The following is a 13,609-nucleotide window of genomic DNA, read 5'->3' on the forward strand; positions in this document are numbered from 1 at the left end:
CAAGTGGTGGCTGCTTACCGCAAGCCAATGTCTTAAATCTAAAGGTTTTCTGGTCCTGATGTTGGATGCTGCCTTCAGGCGTGATGGTTCGGGCTGTGTGGTGGTTGGTCCCGACGAGATCCTGATCTTATGCTTTTCCTAAAACGTTAGTTCGGCTTTTGCGGCTGAACCTTTTGCTATCCTTCAGGCCATTAAGGCAACTTTCAGGATGGGCGAGGAGAAGGTTGCCATCATTACAGACTCTCTCCAGACTTATAAATTACTCAAACAAACTTCGCGGTCTCACTATCTAGTGGGTAAAAGACATGTCCTGGTTTCTAACCCCTGTTATAATTCACTGAAAATTCTCTAGCGTCCGGCTCATTTGGGACACCCATTAAATGAACTTGCCTATGTGGAGGCCCACAAGCCTCTGGGTTCGTATCCCACGAGCGGATGATTTGTTGCAGTGCCACGGGTGAAAGGACATTATGCGACTTTAACTATAATTAAACCGGAGGCCACGAACTGTCTTCAAACCAATCACACATACAATGATGTCTTTTTCAAGAGGTTTGGAAACTTAGCTTTGGACACTGTAACACTTTTAAAGTTAGGGAAACCAATGACCACCACATAATCTTTTGGTCTAAGGAGTATACTAGGTTCCGGTAGATAGTATAACAAGTAAAACCTTCAACAAATCGCTTCTGCTACCATCTTTGATTCTTGGCATTGATATATGAGAGAGAGTGCCCTCTGCGCTCCAATGGTTTGTTGTCGTGAGTAGAGTCATGGTGAACTTCCTTCCCACGGTCGTGCGTCAAGATTCACCGGCCTTCTGGTCTGTTCTGGGCCTTTCCGGATGGAGATTTAATATCATCAATTTATTTTCATAAACGCAACAACGACTAAACTCTCACAATCCTAAAGCATTATTGACTAATATTAGAATACATCCTGTGTTCCGGATCTCATCAACTATACACTATAACCTAAAATAAATCTTAACATGCAGCATCACTTAAATTAACATTATCTATTTAACGATTGCAACTCATTAGCGGCTAAACGCTCATAATCCCAAAAGATTAACGGCTAATATTGACAAGCTTGCAACATATTTCCAGTCTGTTCCGGTAAGCTCTGACACTCCTGTGTTTGTAAGTGTATCGGCTAATTTAATAAATTTGGCCTTTTGGGCCTAAACGAAAGTGTGTTTTTGGCAACATAGACTAAGTGCCTGCCATCAGGCCTATTAGTGTACTTCGTGGGTAGTATCAGGTCCTTTTTACTGTTAGCCTGCCGGGTCCAAGGGGAAAACAAAACCGAGTAACAACAATAACGTGTCTCTTCCCTTATTAGGCCGTTTGGCAGTTTAGCTCCCTTGGGATTGAAATTTTCGGTGGTGTCGACCCGCTTTGAAACTTCATGTCTTTATTGAAGTAGTTTATCCTGGGTGGGTATAATTTTTTTTACTATTGGGTGAAGGCACGTGATAAAATCTGTGTGCCCTTTCAGGGAGAAGAGCCCAGAACCCCGGTTTTGACCTTTTCGGGCTACTACCATTAGGGTAAGCTCCAGCACATGTCGTCCGGTTCCATATATTATCTCGTGCAGTTGGTGTTCAAGACTGGCAAACTTCTTACGGGTGTTTGCTTTGTTTGCAGCCTTGGTGCCAAGGTGCTGCAAAGCTGGACTCCCACCTAAAAAGTCCATAAATCATTTCCGTCTGAAGCTAGTTTCTCCAGGGCTTTCATTTTATCAAAATGTAGTGAACATATGCAGTAGCGGTTCCATTAGTTTAAAGGGCACGTGTCCATCAGTATGCTTTTTTTCAGAAAGAACGAGTTGAAACATGAGGTTTTTGGTTTAATAAGGTGAGGGAGGAACATAAACCTCTGTCACGTTTTCAAACTGGCAGTTGGAACTTCTGTAGAACCGCATTTAAGTTTGGTGAAAATACGTAGACTGTTTTCGGCCCTTTTTAGATTGTGAGGAATAGCTTACCACTTGTGGTTAACAGCAGTCAGTTCTAGGATATGTTGGGACTATATCGTGGTTCCGAACATTAAGAGCCTTATGATTTCAGGATATATTATTTTAGTGGTATACACCGATGATGTTATTCGTATTGCGTTCGGGTTGCTATAAATTCAAGCATTAGGTGCACGCTGTTTTGTTCATCTGTGATTGAGTCCATACACGCGGCGCTTGTTGCTGTTCGACAGTCCAACAGGCGCAAAGTAGACTCGGCATATTGATGCAACGGGTAAGCGGATGGATGATTGCTCATGGTTTCAACCTTGCACTGGAAAAAACCGAAATAGCCATCCTGATTAAAAAGTGAATTCCGACACTATCGTTCGACGAGTCAAAACCAACGGTAAAGTACCAGGGACTGACTCTTGACTCAAAGATGAGCTTTTTTGAGCAAATCAAAGTAGCAGCGACAAGGCTACAGCTGGCGTTTTGGCCTTAAGTCGGCTAATGGCAAATATTAGGGATCCTACGTCTAGAAGGCGACGTCTCCTGATGAGTCCTGCTCTTCGGCACAAAGGTGTGGCTGACGCTCTTGGCAAGGAGGTATATCGTAAGCGCCCGCGCAAGTACTGAAACGGGAGCTTTTCAGGTGGCATCTACGTACCGCGCTGTCTCTGAGCTGGCCGTGATGGTGATCGAGGGAGTGATCCCCGTTGCCCTTCTTGCTAAGGAGCGTCAAGACATTTACAAGTGCGAGGGAGAAGAGCCAACGGAATTACCTCCATTGGCTCTTCTCCCTTGCGCTTGTGAACGGCAACGCACCCTAGATGAGTTTTGGCAAAATGAAATTAGAGGCAGTTGGACTGCGCGGCTGAATTGCAACTTAAGTGCGTGGCTGAATCGGAGGCATGGTCAGACTGACTATTTTCTTACCCTGTTAAGAAAGATTGGAAAGGCACGATTTCCGGATTGTGTGTTTTGCAATGGAGTTATGGACGATCCCAGCACAATTTATTTTCTTGTGGAAGGTAGGATGGGATTCGTCAACAGCTCTATTTAAACACAGGGGATCCTTCTTCAGACAAAATTGTCGAGGAGATGCAGAGGAGCGCTGACGTCACTGAACTTTGTTATCCTATAAGTCCTGTCAGGTTTGATGTTCATGAAGGTCTTATGAAATCGTGTTGAAAATAGATGAGATCGTCCTCTTGCGAGTTTACTTCTATCGAAGTCTAGTATTACTTACGTTGCGTAGTATCTGATACATAAGTTAAATACGATGTAACGATTGAAATACAATTTCGAAAAAAGCAGAAAGTAAAAATGAGGTTTATTAATTACTTACTTTAGAATTTCAGGACAAGTGAAGAATGGTGCATTGCATCTGAAATATAAAGGAAAACTGGTTAGATAGTGAAATAAGCCTGAATAGACGGTAAATTTCAAATGTAATATTTCTATTCTATCGTTCTTATTTTAAGATGTGAATTTTCGACTTTCTATTTCTGATTTGTGTTTATCTAGATTCAGAAATTAAATGAACTTAATAAGTGAACCGGCGTTTCTTAAGGTATCCATCGCATATGGTTGAAAGCCCTGGTACCTCACGCTATATTCAAACAAAGAATCTGATTGCGTAATGAAACTCAACAGGTACCTGAAGAATGCCTAGTGAGTACGCACTATTGCATGCGGAGAGCAAAATTAACAGAAACAAGAAAATCACCATCAAAATGAAAGATTAATCATAAGAATAAATCAGAAACGATTCCATGCTCTAAAGTGCGCCATTATTCAACTTGTTGCCTTTGCCGATTGAACCTTGATGTAAATTATTGTAGACGAGCTGATTAACCACATCATTTGCTGATAATAATGGGCCACAATGACTTGACTCGTTCTAAGCTTGCAAGATTTCTAGATTACAAACGCCAAGACGATGATGACCACGACTGGCGATGTGAAGGACCAACAGAAAGAATTGGGAACAAAGACTCTTAACACTTGAATGGTTGCATTTCAATTGACTGGAACGTACGTGGATTCATGTGTGCTGTGAAATTTGCTGTTTTTCCATTTTGAAATAAAGTAGTTCATTTTTCATGCTATAATCATGGACTTCATTAGAAAACTGGAACGTAAGTTAGCGATTTGCACTGCTGGGGTATTAAATTTGGATTCGCCTAAATAAAATATAATGCCTGCAGATGATCCCTTGTAATCTTAGAACGACCGGCACTACGTTAATAAGGTCGGCTCGGAAAGAACCTCAAGGAGGAAAATTTCTTGAATGGCTAATCCAGTGAGTTTCTATAGAAGTCTAAGAGGTCTGTAGGTCTCTAGATAAATCTTGAGTGCCGTGGAAAATCGAGCAAAGCGCTTATAGGCATGGCGCGGTATCCTCTTATTTATAGTGATAGAATTGTTGAGAACTAAATGCTGTTCAAGTATTTGTTATTTCGCTCGGTAGTGCAGCATATAATTTATCCAGTTTCCACTTCACTTGCCGATACAATTTGTGATTCGTCTTTTGATTTTCTGTTTTTTGCTTTGGATTATTGCTTGTTACAAGTTGTAAATTACGGAGGCCATACCTTATGCTCATGCTGCGTTTCAAGATGAATCCATATTTACATTGCACATTGATTGGCCTGATTCAGTGTTTAATCTCCCATGCTTTGCACAATTGTTGATATAAACGGCATACGCATGTATTCGTATCTAAAGATAGAATGTAATTCGAGGTATTAACCGTTTTTTCACACTAAACCTATGCCGTACCTACATATTATATTGCAAGTCAAAACCTAAGGTATTCCTTGTAAATCACAACAAAGCAAGTAGCGCCAATTATGGAATATTATTAGATATATCATGCACTCGTAATTCTCAGAATAATTTGAAATATTTGAGAAGGATTCAGATGCTTGAATGGTTTTCAAATTATTACGCATATGCGTAAATAGTTGCAAAGAAAAATCCTGTGGTTGGGTAGTTTGCCAGAATGAGTCCGTGAAAGAAATGATCACTTTCGATCCCCTGCACTCCCCACCCTTTCAACATATGTCAAAACTAAGACCGGCTTCCGAATGTACTAACCAAGATCTTTCATTTGATACCCCACTTGACTATATTTGATGAAAAAAAATTTACAGCTCACTTTTGCCTGTATGGGACTCCCCCTTAAATTGAACATAAATGGATATAACTCGCTGTATGCATGAGTGTTCACACTTCCCACATTTTCACCAAATTTGGTGTCAATCGCTATAACCGTCTCCGAGAAAAATGCGTGTGACGGACAGTCAGAGAGACAGACAGGCGGGCGGGCAGAGAAACAGAGAGACAGATAGACAACGCAAAAGTCTGCGAACAAAAACCCAATTGCCTATTCTGCAGGCAAATAAACGACATTAACAGCGCCCATATCACAGGCAGCAGCACATGTCCGGTGTATAGGAAGCCGACCAACACAATGCGCGAATGAGGTTCCTACAGCTAAACCTGAACCATTGCCAAGCGGTTTAGGACCTGCACTCCTAGGTGGTATTGGAAAACAAAATCGACGTTTCTATTATCTGTGAGCGGCACAAAAATCTAGACAGTGGGGTTTGGGTCGCGGATAAGAGCGGAAAAACAGCAATATGGACATGCGGAAATCGAGCCATAGAAGGCACCACGAAGATTCTGGAGTGAGTGGCTCGATTGGCTTCACTAGAGGAAAAATAGGCGGAATATCTATTTACAGCTGTTATGCGGCTCCAAGCGTTACGTTACAGGAATTTCATTCTTTGGTGGAGAGGCTAGCAATGGATGCAAACAACCATAGCCCTAAGATAGTGGCTGCGATTTAGAACCATGGACTGAAGAATGAGGCAGCCGAGAAACGAACGCAAAAGAACGCATATTACTTGAAGTTCGTTTCTTTCTCGTCTGAATATTGCAGTTGCTAACACTGAATGCGTGAACATTTTCCAAAAGAGAGAAATGGGGTCCGTGATAGATGTCATTTTTGTTAGCAATGTTTTAGCTAAGGATTTCCAGTGAAGGAAGCGCAGAAGATAAAGCTTTACAAATCGGTGAAAAGTTCCGGCGAGCATGTGATGCTTCCAAGCCAAGGTGTGTTGTATCCCAGGAGTGAGTTCCGAACTTATGGAAGAGCTCTGAAATCGGAGAATGCCGCAAGGCCTGCCTATAGGCCAGAGGGCGTAGCCAGCGAAATATAAACCGATCTGGATACGAGCAGTTACAGTTAAGTCCTTGAGGGTTTTACATGAGCACCTGTCTGGATCACTTAATCCCATGGTCTTCTTAAGACACGGATTGATTTTGTGACCACAATCAGAGCCCCACTGAGACAAGCAACAACGGTACCAGTCCATACCAAGTGCATGGCTTAGCATTCATACTGGTGGATGCAAAACCTACCTAAATCTCTACCGAACTAAGGAGTATGGCACCCGTGTTGAATTGCAACACCACGCCGAGGCCCGAAGGTCTCTTCTCGCTTGAGCATAACCAACAGCCCCCATGAAGCTTCCACTAGGGGGCCAATTGCAAATAACCGAGCTGTACTCACATACAATGGAAGTTCACCCGAAGTATGAGAGCCCAAGAGCTATCTCGGTTTCCATGGTACCAGTATACCCCTATTAAGGTTTCGTGGCCAATTACCACTTCAGATGAGTCCCCGTGCAGACTCGGGTCTGATCGCCCTGATTAGGCCTTTGGAGCATTCACCTACTGCATCAGGGCCGGCAAGTCAAAGTGAGTACAGCGTCTCCCGGTGCCACCACTATGGAGGTTCTCCTTGGCCACTTGGTTTTAGTTTGGCCGACAGGGTTGTCGCCCTGTCTTCCTCATCGCACTTCTGAGCACCACGAGCAGTTACATGAAGAATACAAAAACGCTCGGAAGAAATTACATGTGGCCATAATAAAAAGTAAAAGCGAACATTTTAAGTGACTGTGTAAGGTGGCCTACAGTGGCGCCTATAAAACAATAATATTGTAAGTCAAAAGCAAGCGCTCTCCACCAATTTCTTGCCCAACTCTGCTTAATGGAATAGTAACGGATCTTTTCCCACAGAACGCGGGTACCGCTAACTTTCCCACTGTCGAAATAGAAACCGCCGAAGTTCCCATGGTGAGTGAAAAGGAGGTCCTCGAAGCTGCGAAAAAATTGTTGGAAATAAAGTACCTGGCTTGGATGGCATATTATGACTCTTAAGGCACCAGTGAAAATAGCTCCAAATATGTTTTCCGAGGCGTTTACCACATACCTTAAGCAAGGAGCATTTCCTACACAATGGAAGAAGCAGAAATTAATACTAATCCCCAGGCCAAACAAACCTTTGGTTGAAGTTTCGACCTACAGGCCGATATGCCTTCCTAATAATACTGGCAAACTATTCGAACGAGTAATATATAACAGATTACTTCCAATTGCCGAAAAGGATGGCGGTCTCTCCGAGAATTAGTTAGGTTTCCAAAAGGGGAGGTCTACAACGGATGCAGTTGTCCTAGTAGCTAACTCAGCTAAGACCGCACTGGACGAGGGCAAATGTTGTGCAGTGATCACACTCGATGTGAAGAACGCCTTCAATTCCGCTAGATGGGACAATATACTGAGTCCCTCATCAACTTAGGCGTGGCGAAGTACTTGGTGCGTATCGTTGTCGACTTCCTAATCGATAGGGTTCTGTGCTGCGAATCAGATGAAAGAATGAAATTATATCGAGTCGAGCTTTATGGAAATGAAGCAGTCTATGAGATTAAATCCTGGTTAGAAAATGCTGGTCTACAGCTCGCAGAGCATAAGACGGAAGTAGTACTTATTATCAAGCGGAGAAAGTGCACTTCCATGATGATCAAAGTTGGAACACAAACAATTTACTCCAAGCCTGCGCTTAAGTACTTAGGCGTTATGATTGACTAGATGTTAATCTTCAGATTGCATGTGGAGGGTACAGCAACCAAGGCATATAACATTGAAGGGCTGGTTGCGAGAATGGTACCAAATATAGGTGGCCCAAGGCCGAGTCGTCGACTACTTATTTCGAAAGTGGTCAGTTCGATCCTACTGTATGCAGCCCTACTATGGGCAGATGCACTGAAAAACATAACAAATAAGAGAAAGATTGGAACTGCGTATCGCATAAGTGTACTCCGAACATATTGCGCGTACAGAACAATATCCAATGAAGCAGCTTGCGCAATAACAGGAATGGTCTCGATTGAGACTCTGGCAAAAGAAAGACAACGACTTTACGATCGAGCGTATCTCACCGGAGAATCTCTTGCCCGTCGGCGACAGCTCGCACGAACTGAAACTGTCGCGGAATGGCAGGAGAAGTGGGACGAGCGAGAAAAAGGCCACTGGACTCACAAAATTATATGGCATGTCCGGAAATGGATCGAGCGACCTCACGGCGAGATAGGTTTCGGCCTAACTCAAGTCTTGACCGGACACGGAGGCTATCGAGCATATCTGTATCGATTTGGGCGTGATGATTCGCCATATTGCCCAAAGTCCCCAATTATTACAAAGGACGCAGAACATGTTTTTTTCTTTGCTCAAGATTCATTGGAAGCTACAACCGGGAAGCATTTTACACTCAAAAATATAATGGAACACATGGTGAAAGCAAAGTGGATATGGACTGAAGGCGAAAAGGTAATTGCAGCCATCGGTAAGAAGCTTAGGCAGCAAGAAGGCACCTGAAAGAATGAACCAGAGAGAAACACGAATATTATACGAGCGCAGAATAAATTCTGATCCAGCCCCGCGACGTAATACCAAATGGGAGTGCCGCAGGGAGAGTGGTAGGAGAAGGAGGTGGTTTTAGTGGGTAAGAGTCCCACATAACCGTGTGGCAGGAACCTGCGGTAGCTTTTGAAGCATTCCATCTTCCACCGGCAAAAAAGAAAGACAGATAGACAGGCAGACAGACACTAAACCGATTTTATTAGGTTGTTGCAAATGAAATGGCCGTTTTTGTACTAAAATTTGAAACGACTGTAAAGCATACAAAAATTTATTTATTTAATCAAAATAGGTGCCAGTCGATTCAGCGAGATTCAAGAGGATTTATGCCAGTTTTGTAGAAGTCCAACTGTCGGGTGTTGATAAATTCATCGAAGGCAATTTTGATGGCCTCTTCGTTCCTAAATTGTTTTTTCGCCAAAGTGGTAGTCGGTTGGCGAAAGGTCCGGTGAATATGGGGGATGAGGCACAGTCTCATATTGCAATTCGTTCAACTTTTGAACCGTTGTTTTGGAAACATGAGGTCGTGCATTGCCGTGAAGGAGTATCACACCATCTCTGTTGACCAATCTCGGCCGTTGAATACTCAATTTTTGGTGCATTTCCTCGAGTTGGGCACAGTATTTCTGTGCATTTATCGTTTCTCCAGGTGCCAAAAAAGAATAGTGGATAACTTCAGCTGTAGACTACCAAACAGTCAACAATACCTTCTTTGGATGGAGGCTCGATTTCGGCATATGCTTTGGTGGCTAATCAGCATATAGCCATTGTGCTGATTGGCGACGATTGTCTTATAATATTCACCTTTTATTACATGTCACTATTCTGTGCAAAAAGGGATCGGTTCTGTTGCGGGTGAGTAGAGAACTGCAAATTTTAATTCGAAGCGCCATGTTTTGCTCCTTAAGGGAATGCGGAACCCATTTGTCGAGCTTTTCCACCTTTCCAAGTTGTTGCAAGTGCCGAGAAACTGTCGAATAGTGTAAGCCCAGTTTCTCTGCAATGGCTCTCACAGACTGACGTGTCTCGGATTCGACTAGCAAACGCAACTCGTCGTTGTCAATCAATGGTCCTGATGTCCACGTGGCTCACTTTGAAGGTTTACGTCGCCTGACCGGAATTTTTCGAACCACCGCCATGTGGTTCGTTCGGTTACCATACCAACTCTAAATGCGCTGTTAATGTTGTTGATCGCCTCCGTCGTTTTATGACCGAGTTTGAACTCATACAGAAAAAGTATACGTTCTTGGCTCTTTTCCATCCTTTTTTTCCTTTCTATTCCCTGTTATCCCAAAGATAGTTTTACACAAAACCTTAAAAAAGGCTGGGGAGAAGTAAATTCTTCATAAATGGAATTTTAATGTTTTTCTAGAATGTCAATTATTCTCGTTAACTATTACGTCCCATTTGCCTGGTTTAGGATGCAGTAAATTGCTCTATGTGCTCTATGCCGGTGCAAAATTTAGTACACCTAAGGGGGTTCTTCAGTCAATTTTTAAAAATTGTTAATAAACTATTAATAAGTTTACATTTTGACTTCTTACTTGTGCACTCTATAATCTACTTCAAAACTAATACCAGTTCACTAATCGAGACTTTTGATTCGATATCTTACATTCGAATATCTAATGAAAAAGATTTGTAGCTCCCTCTTTGCATGAATGGGGAGCCCCCTTTATACTCCACATAAATTAATGTCACTCACTGCATGTATGGGATTTAATAGTTCCCATCTATTCAGCAAATTTCGTTCGGATCGGTTTAGCCCTTTTGGAGGAAAGCGCGTGTGACAAACAGACAGACAATGAATCGATTTTAATAAGGTTTTGTTTTACACGGAGCCTTAATAAGGAGCTTCTCAGAACTTGCATTGTACACCATAATCTTTTTGTTGCCATTCGATTTTTCTAATGTCCGAATCCTTTGAGTTGAATTTTGCCCCTCAAACAAAGTAGTGATTCATGGGGAGAGAGTCTAAGAGAGTTTCCATTAATTAGTTTGCATTTGTGGTTACTATCTAAGTAAATCTAAGGACAATTCTGCAATTTAGATCCATTTAATTATTCAAACCAAAGATATTTCCACTATACACATAATCCTGGCAAACAAAGGGAGAGTCACTCTGGTCATAATTTTCAATATTTCATCATCAAATATGCTCAGACGATGCCAACAAACCACAATGGGACTCCTTGAAAACAGCTCCAAGGTAAATGGAGCGCATGAGTTCCAGTATGTAATTGCACCCATTAGTCTATAAAATCGAACGCGTATTAAATCATTTAATTCCCAACATAATTCAACAATTATCCGACAAACACTCTATGCCTGGGCACAGAGCCATGAATCCTGCAGTGGTAGTTGTGGCGTAGTTGCAAGAGCACTATTGATTCCAACCATGTTAAGTTTGCCTTTTGCGAAGTACCTAATGGTCCTCGGTGAGCTTTCTGGTAGACATGTGATGTGGTAATACAATGAGTGGTCGTAGAGATTCCCTTTTGATGGGGTGGTGAAATATGGGATTTTGGTCGTTATCGTTAAAGAAGGGAAAGCATTCTCTAATTAAATGAATGCTATTTGATTATTAGGCCAACAAAAAGTAGATTTATGGAAGGCTAACCACTGGTATGTGAATTATTGTGTGAATTATTGAATTATTTGCCATTTTTTGGGCGGTAGTTTAGAAGTGAAAGGTAAATGAAATCGGTAAAAGTGCATTCTGATCCCTGGATTATTACCTCTTCCTTTCAAGTATCTTCTCACTCCAGGGAGTTCACATGCTTGCTATCAAAGTACCGGCATGTGCAGTGTTCGCTATACTATTCCTATCCAGTTTCACTGTACACCCCTAACGACGTCTCGTTAAAACTATGCTGCTGCTGTTAATTGTTCATTACTCCCAGATAAATTTTTAATGCACTCGAGACATTATTACACGGTACGCAGTACGAATTTATGTGATGCAATGGGAATAATCGACGACACAAGAAAGACGACATGACGGTGGTATGTTGTCACGGTCGGATATTGATAAGGAATGCCACCATGAAATGACATTAAAAGCCTTTAGCGTCCTGACGCGTGCAAATAAAACATGGCGTCCTTCAAGAGCGCTTCTTGCAACCGCCATACTTTCCTGTTGCACTGCACCGAGCATGTATGTGCGGAACGTAATGTCGTTATTTTTAGCGCGACAACTTTCATAAAAGCGGGAATGTTTCTCATGCTTGCTGCCTTGACAAGATGTTATGACAATTTCAAATCTTAATGATGCACCGAAGAGATAAAGCACTGAATGTCGTGAAGTTCACTGCGGAGGTTACGTGGTAGTATGTGGTGACTGCGTTCGTGCGCTCCTTGTTTGTACCTAGAATTTGTTGGGAACAAATTTGAATTCCTTCTGGAATAATTTTATCGTTTGCAATGACTTGGTTGCAAGTGGCTTAGGGAATTCATTATGACATTTTTCATTTTTCAGTTGAGTTTTTCGAACGATAAGATTTCAACAGTTCGGTGAGTTTGATCTTTTATGAAATTGTAATTTGCAGAGATTTATGATGTAATCAAAATATATGGGTTTGGTTTATGACCCCTCGGTGTATAATGTCTAACATCTGCAACATTGGCTTCTATGATGATTCTCAAGATTCTGCATTTCAAAAGGGTCTAACGGGCATGTAGACTAAGTTTATGGCCTTGAGAACTTGCCAAGTTCTAGTAATATTATAGAATTCAAACCCGTCATCTCTCTGAAACTTCCCTTTTCTTCATATACGGCAAACAGCAAATTTAGGGAAGAAGTTGCTTGTAGTAAATTTGATGGCAACATACAGGAACCCAACGCCAGCCATTTTCAAAGCCAAGGCGGCAGGAAGTCCGAATTATGCACCGCTTTTGTCATCACCTACTCACTGCAAAAGGAACCAAACTTCGAGTAAAATATGGTCATCACAAATAAGGAAGAAGAAGGAATAGTCGAGGGAACCATACTGGCCGAAATTACCAGGAACTGAATAGTCCAAGGAGTTCCTCAGGAAATATGAATCAAAGCGTTCCCAAGAGTGTTCAAACCACTTCAGGAAGAGCCTCAAGAACATAGTAGGAATACTCACGCGTTGCTAAAATTGTTACTTGGGGAAGCTAGGGATATCTGTTGACACTGCCTGCAGATTCGGTGAGGAGAACGATGAAACTTCCATACAAACTCTGGGTTAAGGTTCACTTGCGTGAAGTATATCAACCCATCTGGGAGAATACTTAATACTAAATGCAAGACTGAAACACTTTGAAAAAAGAAACATGCTAGAACTTCAGTTGGTTATAAGATAGTTCAATACTCTTTAATTAATAGGTAGGAAAAATAGTCCTTCAGGACACAGTGAAACCTCTCTGGATCTTATTATTAATTTTTGAGCAGGTTTTCCTGTCGATAAACCTATCGGTTAAAATCGTTACATATAATACTGGCCTTACGATCACGGTTAGAGAATCTAAAGTTTCCACTTTTGAACTTCAATAGATCGATAGCGAGCGTCAATCTAATTGACTACGGGGTCCATAACAGTAAATACATATATAAATATATAGATGTGGTTGCCAATCACCCCTTGGTGGGGTATAGCGCATCAACCATGTCCACACGCCTGGTTCAAATTCAAGATAGGCATCGGGCAATATCCAGTTCGGTGACATCGTCGACGGAAACCACGCTTCCCGGTATATAAATTGATTGACGTTGCATGAATTACGTTACCGATAGCAAGAAGAAATAATCTCGGTGACAGGATGCAACCCAGGCGGACTCCCCTTTGGACTTCAAAATCCACCGACATTTTACCTCGCCGCAGCACGTGACGTTTTCCATTGATCGGCATCACATATC

General features: G+C 42.0%; 1 protein-coding gene across 2 annotated transcripts in view; it reads right to left on the reverse strand.

Moving 5' to 3' along the window:
- LOC119649908 overlaps positions 1-13,609 on the reverse strand; it is a 140,003-nt gene that overhangs the window by 12,625 nt on the left and 113,769 nt on the right. The window contains exon 2 of one of the 2 annotated variants that reach the window (XM_038052306.1): positions 3,308-3,346. The exons of the other annotated variant lie outside the window; for it this stretch is intronic. The gene's annotated coding sequence lies outside the window, so the exon portion shown is untranslated. The remainder of the gene's footprint in view (positions 1-3,307; positions 3,347-13,609) is intronic. 2 annotated transcript variants of the gene reach the window in all.

The sequence above is a fragment of the Hermetia illucens genome, chromosome 2 (genome assembly GCF_905115235.1).
Source record: "Hermetia illucens chromosome 2, iHerIll2.2.curated.20191125, whole genome shotgun sequence".
In the NCBI taxonomy this organism is placed as follows: domain Eukaryota; kingdom Metazoa; phylum Arthropoda; class Insecta; order Diptera; family Stratiomyidae; genus Hermetia; species Hermetia illucens.